Genomic DNA, 12,816 nt, shown 5'->3' on the forward strand with positions numbered 1-12,816 from the left:
CAATTGATGAACAGATAAAATTTGATATATAACAGAATATAACTTCACCTTAAGTAGATTGGGAAAAGAGACAAATCTCCCATGCAGAAGAATTCCAAATAATTTATATAGATATTCCACCCTCATGGAGGTGGAACATAACTCCTTACCCCTTAAGTCAAAGATGAGCATAGTAACTTCCTTCCAAGAAGTTTATAATGGAAAGGAATAAAATGTATCTTATAGTGGAGAAAACTAACAAACACTACTTCAGCCAGGTGATTAAGGTCAATATCAACAGTTGTAAATCATATCGATAGTATGTACCTTTATATGATGTGATGATAACAGCACTTTACCTCTGTGGTCTCCCTCCTAAAAACCCATAACCCCCTTTTAATCATAAGAAAAACACCAGACAAATCCTACTTCTACAAAAACCTGAACAGTAGTGTTCAGAACTGTCAATGCCACTGACAGAGCAAGGAATGTCTTTGAAACCATCATAGCCAATGTGGTATCTTGGATGGCATCCCAGGATAGAAAAAGAGCATTAGGTGCAAATGGATGAAATCTGAAAGAAGAAGACTGGACATGAGTTAACAATAATATATCAATATTGGCTCATTAATTGTGGCAAATGTACATATTAATGTAAGATATTAATAATAGGGGAAATTGGGTGTGGTATTGGGAACTCCCTGTAGTATCTTTGTAATTTTTTCCATAAATTTAAACCGATTTTAAATTTCAGCATAGGAAACAGTAGACAAAACCAAAAGACAACCTAGAGAACGGGAGAAGATATTTGCAAATGTCTTATCAGATAAAGGGCTAGTATCCAAAATCTATAAAAAAACTTATCAAACTCAACACCCCCCAAAAATCTTATCTTCAAAAAGATAGAAATATGAGTAATCATACCAAGCTGGTATTATAGGTCCAATTCCTAAATAAAATTGGTCCAAGTTGCTGATAAATTAATACTTTAAGGGCTTAAGTGAAATAATAAGGTGAAAAATGACAAAACAAGATCCCATGCCTCTTCCTTCACTTCAGCAAAACAAATTTCTGAATTATGGGAGATTTCTGGAGACCCTGAGTCAGAAGTACCAGCATAGAGATCTCAATGGTAAACAATCTTGTATAGCGGTTCTTACATATTTTGGGCTCACATATCACTATGAGAGTGAACAAACTTATGGTCCTTTATTCACACACTTAGATAATTTCACATGGTATTTTGCACCTCTCAGCTACATAATTTGTAGTCCAGAGTTTCAAAAGTCCTCATCTAGTCCATCTTGCTCATGTGTAGATGAAGAAACAGAAACAGATGCTGTCATTCTCCTAGGTTAAGGGATTAGAAATGGGATCCTCTGACTTCTGGAAAGTGCTTCTTCCATTGTATCAAACCAGTTACTATTGACTCTAACTCAAAAATGTCCCTGAACTTGTTCACTGCTAACTATTTCCACCTGTTGGGTTTTTTGCTCCCACTCTTATATTTCAAGTTCATTATATACATATATCCTGGCACTGGCTTTTTAAAATATGTATCTGTCTAAATCATTCCAGTACTTCTAACCATTCAAAATTCTTTCCCCTGGTGATGAGTATCAGACTTGAATGCTTTACCATAACCAACAAGATTCTTTCCTCTCTCTCTAACTTCATTTCTTTCCACTCTCTGTCTTGAAAGTGCATGCTTTACTATTCCTTTTATGGATGTTTATCTCCTTTTCACTCAAAATATAGCTCTATACAACACTAATCTATATCCTTTATATTTTCATTTTACCAAACTGTAAACTAAGGCATCCTCAATAGCTTGTGTATAGATCAATTTAAACACAAAGATTTAGTATCTATGGATTTTACTCATAGAATTTTAATTGCATGTTCCAAACCAAAAATAGTTTATTCTACAGGTTTTAGTTATATGATTTAATATTTCACCTGCAGAACAACACATATGAAAAGAATAAAATATAGTCATTGTGAGTAGAATGGAAGCCTCTAAAGAGGATCATAATCATCATGACAATAGGATCATCCTCCATATTCCTTTATGGTTACTTGATGAGGAGTGATGTTTGCTAGCTCTTCTAGCACTCCATGAGCCCCTCCTTCAGGAGAGTAGCTATGTGCTTGGTGAGAAATGGCATCTGGTGGCTAATGTCAGTTGTGCTTCACTTTACTCAATTTCATGAGAAGTTTCTGTGAAGGAATGAGGTTACACTAACCTGTTGTGTTTTTCTTAGGAATTTGATTATCTACTCAGTAACAGTACCTCACATGTACCAAAATAAACTTCAAGTCCACCCCTCCATTTTCTGTGATATGTTCAGCTTCCTTCTGATGTTGAGATCTGATACTTCTTCCATATCTCTTTTAATATCTGAAACTGTTATTCTATCATATTAAGAGGGATATTGCTTTCTATTCCTGATCTATGGATTATTTTTAAATTGTTCTTATAAAGATAAATTGAAAATATATATTAGGACCTACAGAAATAGTTATCTTTGATCATCCTTCAATATTATTTTCCCCATTGCAAAAATTTCTGTTTCTATTTTTCCTTATCTAGTGCTCCTAACTCTAAGAAACTTGTATTCTATATGAATGCCAAGATTTACTCTTAGCCCTTCTTGGCTCTGCACCATCCTCTCCTATACCATAGGGTAGGGGTTGCAAATGCAATGAACAACAACAACAACAACAAAACAAAAACAAAAAAACTGAGCCACATCAAGAATTTCAGTGAATGACTCTGGTTACCATATATACTTTTTTTTTTCCTTATAAGTATACAGCAAGAAGTATGACTACATGCTTGACTAGTAAAAAGCAGCCAACCTTTAATTTCAGGCTCCAGCGTACAACAGGTCATGGTGGAGATTATGGCAAAGTACATAAATTGCCTGTGAGAAAACCACTTTCAATGTTGGCCAGATCTTACTTTGATGGAACATAGGAAAGATTTTGCCAGGTATTTTTATTCCTCAGTGAGCCCCCAGAGAAAAGCAGTCAATCACTCCCGTCTCCCTGGTCTCTGGCCACACTCTGTACTCACCTGGCCTGTGACCGAGCGTTTCTATCTCTGGCACCTGACCCCGTGTGGAGTCTCCAAACCCAGCAGATCCCTGCGGTGCACTCCCACACTGCTCCTCCCAGGGAAGGAAGGGGAGTCTCCCCGGATCTGCCACTTGTTGGTTCCCTGCTGGAGGAGCAGTGGCCCGACTGTGCTGCGGATCACGGTTTATGGCAACTCTGAGCTGAGAGCCTTGGCTCCATCTCTGCAGCAGGATTCCCCACTCCGATACCTGGGAGCTCTTCCGCACTCAGGCACCCGCAGTCTTTCTGTGACCCTGAGGGTCCTGAGACCACGCTGTCCTAGCGAGGGTTCCACCCCTCGCTTAGCCACTGGAGCGACGTCCCTCAGTGGAGCCGACTTCTAAAAGTTCCAATTTTGTGCTCCACTGCTCTATCACTTGCCAGAAGTGGCCGATGGATGCCCCCTCCCCTGCCATCTATCCTCCCAAATATTGCCTCGGATTCACTTCTCCGCGCATCCTACCTTCCAGAAAGTGGTCGCTTTTCTGTTCAGAGAGTTGCTGCTATTCTTTTCTTCGATCTCCTGTTGAGTTCATAGGGGCCTGTTGCCGTGGTTCCCAAATGTCTTTGCCAGAGGTGGAATTGCCCCACCTTGCCCGTCTGGGCTAAATAATCTGTATAATGGTTTGATCCCTATCCAGCTGAATTCCTGAGACCAGATGAAATCCAGGTTTCCTACTCCTCTGCCATCTTCTGCCACTTTTATTTTTGAAATCACTTTATTGAGGTATGATTGACATGTAAAAAGCTGTAAATATTTAATGTGTACAACTCAGTAAGTTTGGGGGTAAATATGTACCCCTGAAATCATCATCAAATATATCCATCATATCTCAAAGTTTCCTCCAGCTCCTATTATTATTTTTTATTATTTTATTATTATTATATTTTTATTATTACATTATTATAATTTTTTAGTTTTTGATAACCACACTTAACATAAGATCTACCCTCTTAACATTTTATTTACATAGTAAAGTATTGTTAGCTATAGGCGCCATGCTATAGAGTGGATCGCCAGAATTTATTTATCTTGAATACCTGAAACTTTGTGCCCTTTGACCATTACCTCCCTATTACCTCATCCTTCCAGCCCCTGGAAGCCATCTTTCTACTCTCTGCTAACTGTTTGACTATGTTAGGTTCCACACATAAGTGAGATCATGCACTCTTTGTCTTTCTGTGTCTGGTTTATTTCATTTAGGATAATGACCTCAAGATCCATCCATGTTATTGTAAATGGCAGGATTTTTTGCTTTTTTAAGAGTGAATAACATTCCATTGTGTGTGTGTGTGTGTCTATGTGTATATATATGTATATATCACAACTACTTTATTTATCCACTGATGGACACTTAAGTTGTTTCCATGTCTTAGCTGTTATGAATGTTAAAATGAACACGGGTATGCAGATCTCTTTGAGATCCTGACTTCATTTCCTTTGAATACATGCCCAAAAGTGGAATTGATGGATTGTAAGGTAGTTTTATTTTTAATTTTCTGAGAAACATCCATACTGTTTTCCATAGCAGTAGAACTGGTTGGCATTCCCACCAATAGGACACAGGGTTCCCTTTACTCCACATCCTAGCCTAATACTGTTATCTTTTTTATAATAGCCATTCTGATAGGTGTGAGGTGTCATATCATTGTCGTTTTGATTTGTATTTCCCTGATCATTAGTGGTATTGAACATTTTTCTTGTACCTGTTGGCCATCTGTACATCTTCTTTGAAAAAATATCTATTCAGGTCCTTTGACCATTATTTAATCACTTTATTTTTTCCCCTACTGAGTTGTGTGAGTTCTTTATATGTTTTGGATATTAACCTCTTATCAGATATATGGTTTCCTAATATTTTCTCCCATTTTGGAGATTGCCTTCCATTTTGTTGATTGTTTCATTTGCTTTACAGAAGCTCTTTGTTTCATGTAGTCCCACTGTAGCAAACCCTGTCACAGTGGATCCCTGGAGGCATCTTGCCTCTTTCCCAAATGACTTACAGCAGGTGGAAGGAGGGAGGATGGTACAGTGGTAAGAAGGTCAAGGAGGTGCTAGAGAAGGTGACTTTTCAGTATCCTGCAGATCCTATCATATAACAGCAAGACCACTTCCCTTGACATCTAAAGGGTATGCAGCAAATGGTCTTGTAGGTGTGCCTGTATTCAAGGCTGGATCACATGGAGAAGAGTGTGATTTTTGACTTTTGCACAAGAATGTATACAGGGGCTGTCTGCACATTCCAAACACTGTGTGCCTGTAAAAAAGCAAAGTGGAAGCATCAGAGTTCTAGAGTGAAATAGGAGTGGGATCTCTTCCCACTTTCACCACTTCTCACTGTATAGGTGTTTTCATATTGTTTAACCCTTCTGAATATTAGTTTTTTCATCTATGAAATCAGAATAATAATACTTACCTCATCTGTCACTGAAGATTAAATTAAGTGACAGTGTGTTTACAATGGGAGCCACTGCCCAGGACTCCCCTAGAGGTCAGGAGGGAGTCATCTGATCCTCATTACTATGGAGAACCCTGTGGCAGCAGAGTACTGGGAGCAGAGTCTGTGAGGGAGGGGCCGAGGACATGATGCAAGGCTTTCTGGGCTGGAATCCCAGCTGCCACCTCACTCACTATAGAATATCAGGGAACTTCATTTACCTCTTTAAACCCCTTTATTTTTTTTATTATGTTTTTGTTTTAATACAGTGTTATATTAGTTTCAGGGGTACAATATAGTGATTCAACAATTCCATACATTACCTAGTGCTTATCAGGACAAGTGTACTCCTTAATCCCCATCACCTATTTCACCCATTCCTCCACCCACCTTCCCTCTGGTAACTATCAGTTTGTTTTCTATAGTTAAGAGTCTATTTCTTTGTTTCTCTCTCTCTTTTTTTTTTTTCCTTTGCTTGTTTGTTTTGTTTCTTAAATTCCACATATGAGTGAAATCATACGGTATTTGTCTTTCTCTGACTGATGTATTTTGCTTAGAATTTATACTCTCTAGCTCCATCCATGCCATTTCTAATGGTAAGATTTTATATGCTACCCAAAGCAATCTACAGATTTAATGAAATCTCTATCAAAATTCCAATAGCATTTTTTACAGAACTGGAACAAACAATCTTAAAATTTGTGTGGCACCACAAAAGACCCTGAATAGCCAAAGCAATCTTGAAAAAGAAAAATAGAACTGGAGGCATCACAATCCCAGATATCAAGATATACTACAAAGTGGTGGTAATCAAAACAGTATGGTAATGGCACAAATAGATCAATAGATCAGAATAGAAAACCCAGAAAGAAACCCGTAATTTTATGGTCAATTAATCTTCAACAGAGGAGGAAAGAATATGCAATGGGAAAAAGACAGTACCTTCAATTAATGGTGTTGGGAAAACTGGTCAGCTACAATACAAAAGAATGAAATGGGACAACTTTCTTACACCATACACAAAAATAAATTCAAAATGGATTAAAGACCTAAGTGTGAGACCTGAAACCATAAAAATCCTAGATGAGAACACAATCAATAATTTCTCTGATTAGCAGTAGTAACATCTCTCTAAATCTCTTTAAACCTCCCTCCTCCCATCTGTAAGGTGAGAATAGCAGCAAGTTACTAAATGATGGAAAGGGACTAGAGGCACTCTGTTTAGAGATTTCTAGTTGTTTTAGTCAAGGATGTCAACATCAATGGGATTAGGGTGGCAGGAACAAGTGTGAGAGATGTTTGCACATTTTCCCTCTTTCTGTTGGATTTCCCAATGATGCACAACTATAGTAGACACACTCTGCACAGGAAAGGCTTTCTAGGGAAAAGAAAAAAGCCAAACCCTCAGTAGTTATTAGCATTTCCTACTGGGCTTGACTTCTCCTAGTCAAAAGAATCTGCCCAACAATGCACACATTTCTGTATAGGATTGTCTGAAGACACCAAGCTCTGTGACTGTGTTAAAAATGAAGCCAGCAATGTGATAGCCAGTCCCCTTTCCCTAGACCATATCAATGGCATGCTCACTGGACTGGGTCTTGTCAGTGAGGTGTAATTTAAGGTTTAAGAAAATCAAGGTTTCAATCTGAGAATACAAAGAAAGTACATTTTTGGCAGCTGATGGGAAGTCGTATCAGTGTCAGTACTAGTCCAGCTCTCTGTGTTCTGGTGGGGGTCAAAAGCACCCCCAGTGATTTATGGTACAACTTCATTGAACTACCATATCATGGGGAAAGCATCAGCAGGCTGACCATTCTGCCAACCAAGACCTCCACCCCCATCCTTGGCCATTACCGCCACATCAGTACCAATACCATAGACAGCTGATGTGAACACCATGGCGTCAAGAGCATGCAGCTATCCTGCCCAAGTACCCAGCCATAGCACAAACTGATTTGAAGGAGCCACTGAAAGTTGTTGGTGTTGCCAGGGTGCTTGATCCATCAAAGTAAATTCTGCAAAAATAACAAGATCAGAAAACCTTCATGTTTCTTACATCTTGCAAAAAGCAAAACTTGAAGTCAGCAAAGATGGAACCAAAACTTCAGCAGCAACAACTGGGAATCTAATCACAACATCATTACTTCCTTTGTTTATTGTAGACAGATATTTTTTTACCTTTCATCTAACATTATCCCACAAGCACTGTCTTACTCTTGGGGCAGACAAACAAACCCTGAAGAGTACACAAAAGAAACCAGGCAAAGCAGAGACTGCTTGGCTATGAAGAAAGGACTGCTTTCCTACATTTTTTATAGTTCTGTTACAAATTTTTGTACAGTATTTTCTTTTTTAAAACGAATTCTTAGGAACAGATACCCAAAGATATAAGCACTTCTGCTCTGGGATGTATGTTAGAGGGAAAACAGGGCAGGACAGCTGAAACACTGTAATGGAGAAATGAATGCCTTAAACTAATGAACAGTTACCTATGTCAACAATCCACTTGAGTATCTACCCTCCAGTTCAGGATTTTTGTTTTATTTTATTTCTATATTTGGCTTTCCAGAAGAAATTTAATCAGTGTGGTGGGGGCAGGAGAGACATTTAGTAGTTGTTTTCATTTTTTTTAATTTAATTTAATTTTATTGTTATCTTAGTCACCACACAATACATCATTAATTTGCCTTTAAAATTTTTCCCTTAACAAAGTCTTGGTAATAAGCATTATGTGAAGGAATAGAAATGGTGAAATCTCTATTCTCTTTGTGTGTTTTTGTTGTTTTATATAATGCATGTGTTCTCTAAAATAAAGTTTAAAAAACGTTTTTGAACTTTAAAAATAAAGTATGAGCCATGCTGAGTATCAGGGAAGCCCTGGCCTCTTCCTTGCTCAGACCTACACACAGGCTGGGGTAGAGGGGTTGTGGCTTAATATTAAGCACAGACCTCCATGCTGGAACATGGGAATCCTCAGTTTACCCCTAACACTTATGTAGGCGCACTTAGTATGTGCCAGACACTGTTCTGAGCACTTATGATCATCACCCCATTTGATCCTTACAGTGACCCTGGAGGCCCTGTGTTTCACAATGACTTTCACAGCTGTGGAAATCCAGCAAGAGCAATGAGGTCATCTACTACATCACCAGAGGTTTGAATCAAGTCCAATGGCTATTGAGTCTGTGGTCTTGATTATCACTATTATTTTTATTGTTATTGGTAGAGGACAGGTGGAGCAAAAACAGATACCCATGTCATAAGATATGAGAGGTATTTTGCTGCAGTGTGGCTTTATCCCAGTAAACCATTTAAGGCAAAAATAAACACACACACACACACACGAGTACTTTCTATCTTTGACACTTATGTCAACTTGTAACCACATTGGAGCTAGAAAAATTATTAGGGAAATGTCACTGCTGCTACAGTGATGTATGAAATGTCTGAGAATGTTGGCTGATTTTCAGGGTTTTAAGAGGCAATGCTCCATTCTCCCAAGGTAATTAATTTGGAAGAGGAGTAAATGCCAGTTAGTAAATCTCAGTGTCAATGTGTCTGGGTCCTGCCACTGCTGAGTTAGAGCAAAGGTGAATCCAGTTCTCCCTCTGGGCTGATGCCACACCCAGCACCAAGCAGTGGCCAGAGAGCAGTGACAGATCCTCTTTTGTGCATATGTTTCGTGTCAGTGTGCAGGGAAGCACATTTTGAACCCCATTCTCACCTGCCAATCCCCTTTTACAGATGAGAAAATGGAGTCTTACATAAATAGTAAAAATTCAGATTCAAGGTCATACAGCTTGTGCATGGTAGATAAAATCAACTCTTGCTTCCCCAAATCCAGGCTTTTCTCTACCAGACCAGCCTTTACCTGGGCAGTTATTAGTTAAATAGAACCAATGTCAAGGCAAATGACCCCTTGTAGGGCATTCTAGAAATGTATTCTCTATCTCTTCCATCCATACTCTGAACACTTCCTCCTCAGTGGATGATTGAAAGGCATGAACCTGCATGCAGGACATGACACAACTACTGCTTCCATTTCCCCAAACATTCCAGACAGAAAAAGAACTTGGAAATGTAAATCTCAGGGGATTCCTAGGGAAAGGATGAATTTTTCAAAGGAGAATCTGGCATATTCTTTATCAAAGCATTGTTGATGTCATTTGTAAAAGCTTGTTAAATGATAGGTACTAGGAATTCTTGGAGCTTCTCCCCCCTCTGCTTTGCCTTGTTCCACTGAGTGAACCACGGTGGGGAGCCTGCCTCTAGATCCTGATTCAGGGGGTTCTGCCTGAATCAGGTGAGCCATAGATAGAAAGCAGCACTCTTCACTCACCTGCTTTTTCCCTGTGGCTGGGCTCTTAGGAAGCTTCGTAGTTTTCTACTCTGCTTAGGGGTTAAAGTGCATCTCAGCAAGGGTGTGTGTACAGTTCCAGGATTATTTGAGCCATGCCAAGGTGGGTGCACTTAGAGAGCAACAGAAAAACATGGTAAACTGTGACCACAGAACTACTACAAAAAATATTTTGAATTCCCTGCCTGTCTACTATAAAACTTGTCTTTTTCTCCTTTAAATTCTCCTGCCCTTTCAACTGTCCAAGGATAGTTTGCATGGTGCCAATAACTTATCTGACCTTCATAGATAAATATGAAAAAGGAAGGAGAAATGTGGACTGAGAGTTTGGCTTTTCCATTATTTTGGAAAAGCTGCTGTGCTTCATTTCACTTGTCCACTGATATACCTGTTTAAAGATTTTATTTACTTATTTATCTGACAGAGAGAGACACAGCGAGAGAGGGAACACAAGCAGGGGGAGTGGGAGAGGGGAGAAGCAGGCTTCCTGCTGAACAGGGAGCCTGACACAGGGCCTGTTCCCAGGACCCTGGGATCATGACCTGAGCCAAAGGTAGACACTTAACAACTGAGCCACCCAGGCACCCCAATATACTAAGAAGATCATAGAGTGCAGAAGACCCTGTGGTCTTCAGTTATGAACTGAAAGAATGGGAAAAGTGTTTTGTTGTCACCTTAACAACATGAAAAGATGAAAATAGGAAATCTGTAAACCAAGTAACTTTCCCTGCTGGACCAATGAAGCCAGAATGTAATTGGGAAGAAAGACTATCAGTTCATGTTGGTTATAAACTGCTCTTTCTGTACATTTAGTCATTACTAAAAAAAAAATTGACCCTGTTGAGTTTTGGAGGTTAGGGATCATATTTTCTGTGAGCTACTAAATACCTGTTCACAGTAGGTGCTTAATAGATATTTATTCTGTGTAGGTAGCTGGCTAAGGTCAACTATTTATATTAGCAACTGAAGGTGATGGAGCCCATGTAATGCCTCATTTTGGGGAATACCATTGGTCTAAGTAGGTGGTGAGCTCATTAATGAGAACATATGTTGCTCTTATTAAAGAACATTGTCCATCAACAAATTCTAAAATCTCATCTCAAACAAGAGGACATGGGATATCTCTGTAATTTTGACTCAGTTTTGCTGTGAAGCTAAAACTGTTCCAAAAAATAAAATCTATTAAAACAAATGGACAAAAACCTAAGGCTGAGGGAGAGAATCCAAAGTAGAAACAAACTGGAAGAAGATCTTCTTCCAAGGATTTACACTGGCACCTGGTTGGAGCAGGTGTGGTGGCAGCTCACCAGATGGTGGAAAATTCTCTGGGCTGACCTGGGCCAGAGCTGGTTTATCGTTGGCATGCAAGTAGGAAGCACCTGGTCAGAGTCCAAATGGGTAAAAAACTTGGCTGGTATTTGCAACCAGGAAACAATCCTGTGGGTATAGGTGACCAAGACTAATTGGAAGGCTCAGAGAAGAAGTCAAGGCTTCAGAACCTGCTAAATGGCTGTGTGATGTGAGGCCTGAGGTATGTGGTGTCTGTCAGATGTTTCTTGACACACTGATGGGGTGCAGATAGACCCAGGCATATGGATGGATTCATGGAGGAGGACAAGGCATCAGGAACTGGTCACTGAATGGTTAGCACAAAAGCTGGGTTGTACAGTGTCTCTACTGAGAGGACTGCATTGAGGTGGTAAGCAGGCCAGAACTGCGGCTGCAAATTCACAAAGGGACTGCATGCTCTGAGTGTACACTGTATAGCAGAAGGAAGAAAAAGCCGAGAAGCACACCCAAACTAGGAAAAGAAGTCCCACCCTTTTTATTTATTATTATTATGTTATATTAATTACCATACATTACATCATTAGTTTTTGATGTAGTGTTCCATGATTCATTGTTTGCATATAACACCCAGTGCTTCATGCAGATCATGCCCTCCTTAATACCCCTCACCAGGCCAACCCATCCCCTCACCCCCCTCCCCTCTAGAACCCTCAGTTTGTTTTTCAGAGTCCATAGTCTCTCATGGTTCATCTCCTCCACTCTGATTCCTCCCCCCATTCTTCCCCTCCTGTTATCTTCTTTATTTTTTTTAACATATAATGTATTCTTTGTTTCAGAGGTACAGGTCTGTGATTCAACAGTCTTACACAATTCACAATACAGCACTCACCATAGCACATACCCTCCCCAATGTTTATCACCCAGTGGAAAGAGCCAAGATGTCCATTGACAGATGAATGGATAAAGAAGATGTGGTATATATATATACAATGGAATATTATGCAGAACCATCCTTTTTTCAGTTTCTTTCCTATGCCTTCTATTTACAACACTTAACACTGTACCAGCTGTAAAGGAGAATTGTTGACAGGAGTCCGTGTCTGTCATCACAGAGCAGGTAGTAAAGGGTAAGTTTACAGCTGAAAAGTAATACATTTATAACTGCAAATAACTATCAAATACATATTATTTTAAGTATATCTTGAATTTGTGTATTAATTTCCTTTCCTCTATATTGTGATTCTTTAACTTTCACTAATACTCAGATTTAAAATCTGTTCTCTACTGATTCAACTAAATGACCTACCAAAACAGGAAATCTGAACCATTCTTCTTCTTTAAAAATTTTCAAAAATTACTCATTCATAAGTAAACTTCAAATTTATTTATCAAGAAAGAAAGAAAGGAAGAAAAAGAAAGAAAAAGAAAGAAAGAAAGAAAGAAAGAAAGAAAGAAAGAAAGAAAGAAAGAAGAAAGGAAGGAAGGAAGGAAAGAAAGAAAGAAAAAGAAAGAAAAAGAAAGAAAGAAAGAAAGAAAGAAAGAAAGAAAGAAAGAAAGAAAGAAAGAGAAAAGAAAGAAAGAAAGGAAGGAAGGAAGGAAGCAAGGAAGGAAGGAAGGAAGGGAAAAAAGGAG

The 12,816-nt window shown here is 39.0% G+C and overlaps 1 protein-coding gene and 1 pseudogene across 3 annotated transcripts in view; both read left to right on the top strand.

Moving 5' to 3' along the window:
* GABRG3 (gamma-aminobutyric acid type A receptor subunit gamma3) overlaps positions 1–12,816 on the top strand; it is an 804,322-nt gene that overhangs the window by 452,901 nt on the left and 338,605 nt on the right. The gene's annotated exons all lie outside the window — the stretch shown is intronic.
* On the top strand, positions 1,000–7,777 carry LOC123861987 (glia-derived nexin-like; annotated as a pseudogene).

Source organism: Mirounga angustirostris, unplaced genomic scaffold (assembly GCF_029215605.1).
Source record: "Mirounga angustirostris isolate CCGP_5_RB_7025 unplaced genomic scaffold, mMirAng1.0.hap1 SCAF_9, whole genome shotgun sequence".
Taxonomy (NCBI): Eukaryota; Metazoa; Chordata; class Mammalia; order Carnivora; family Phocidae; genus Mirounga; species Mirounga angustirostris.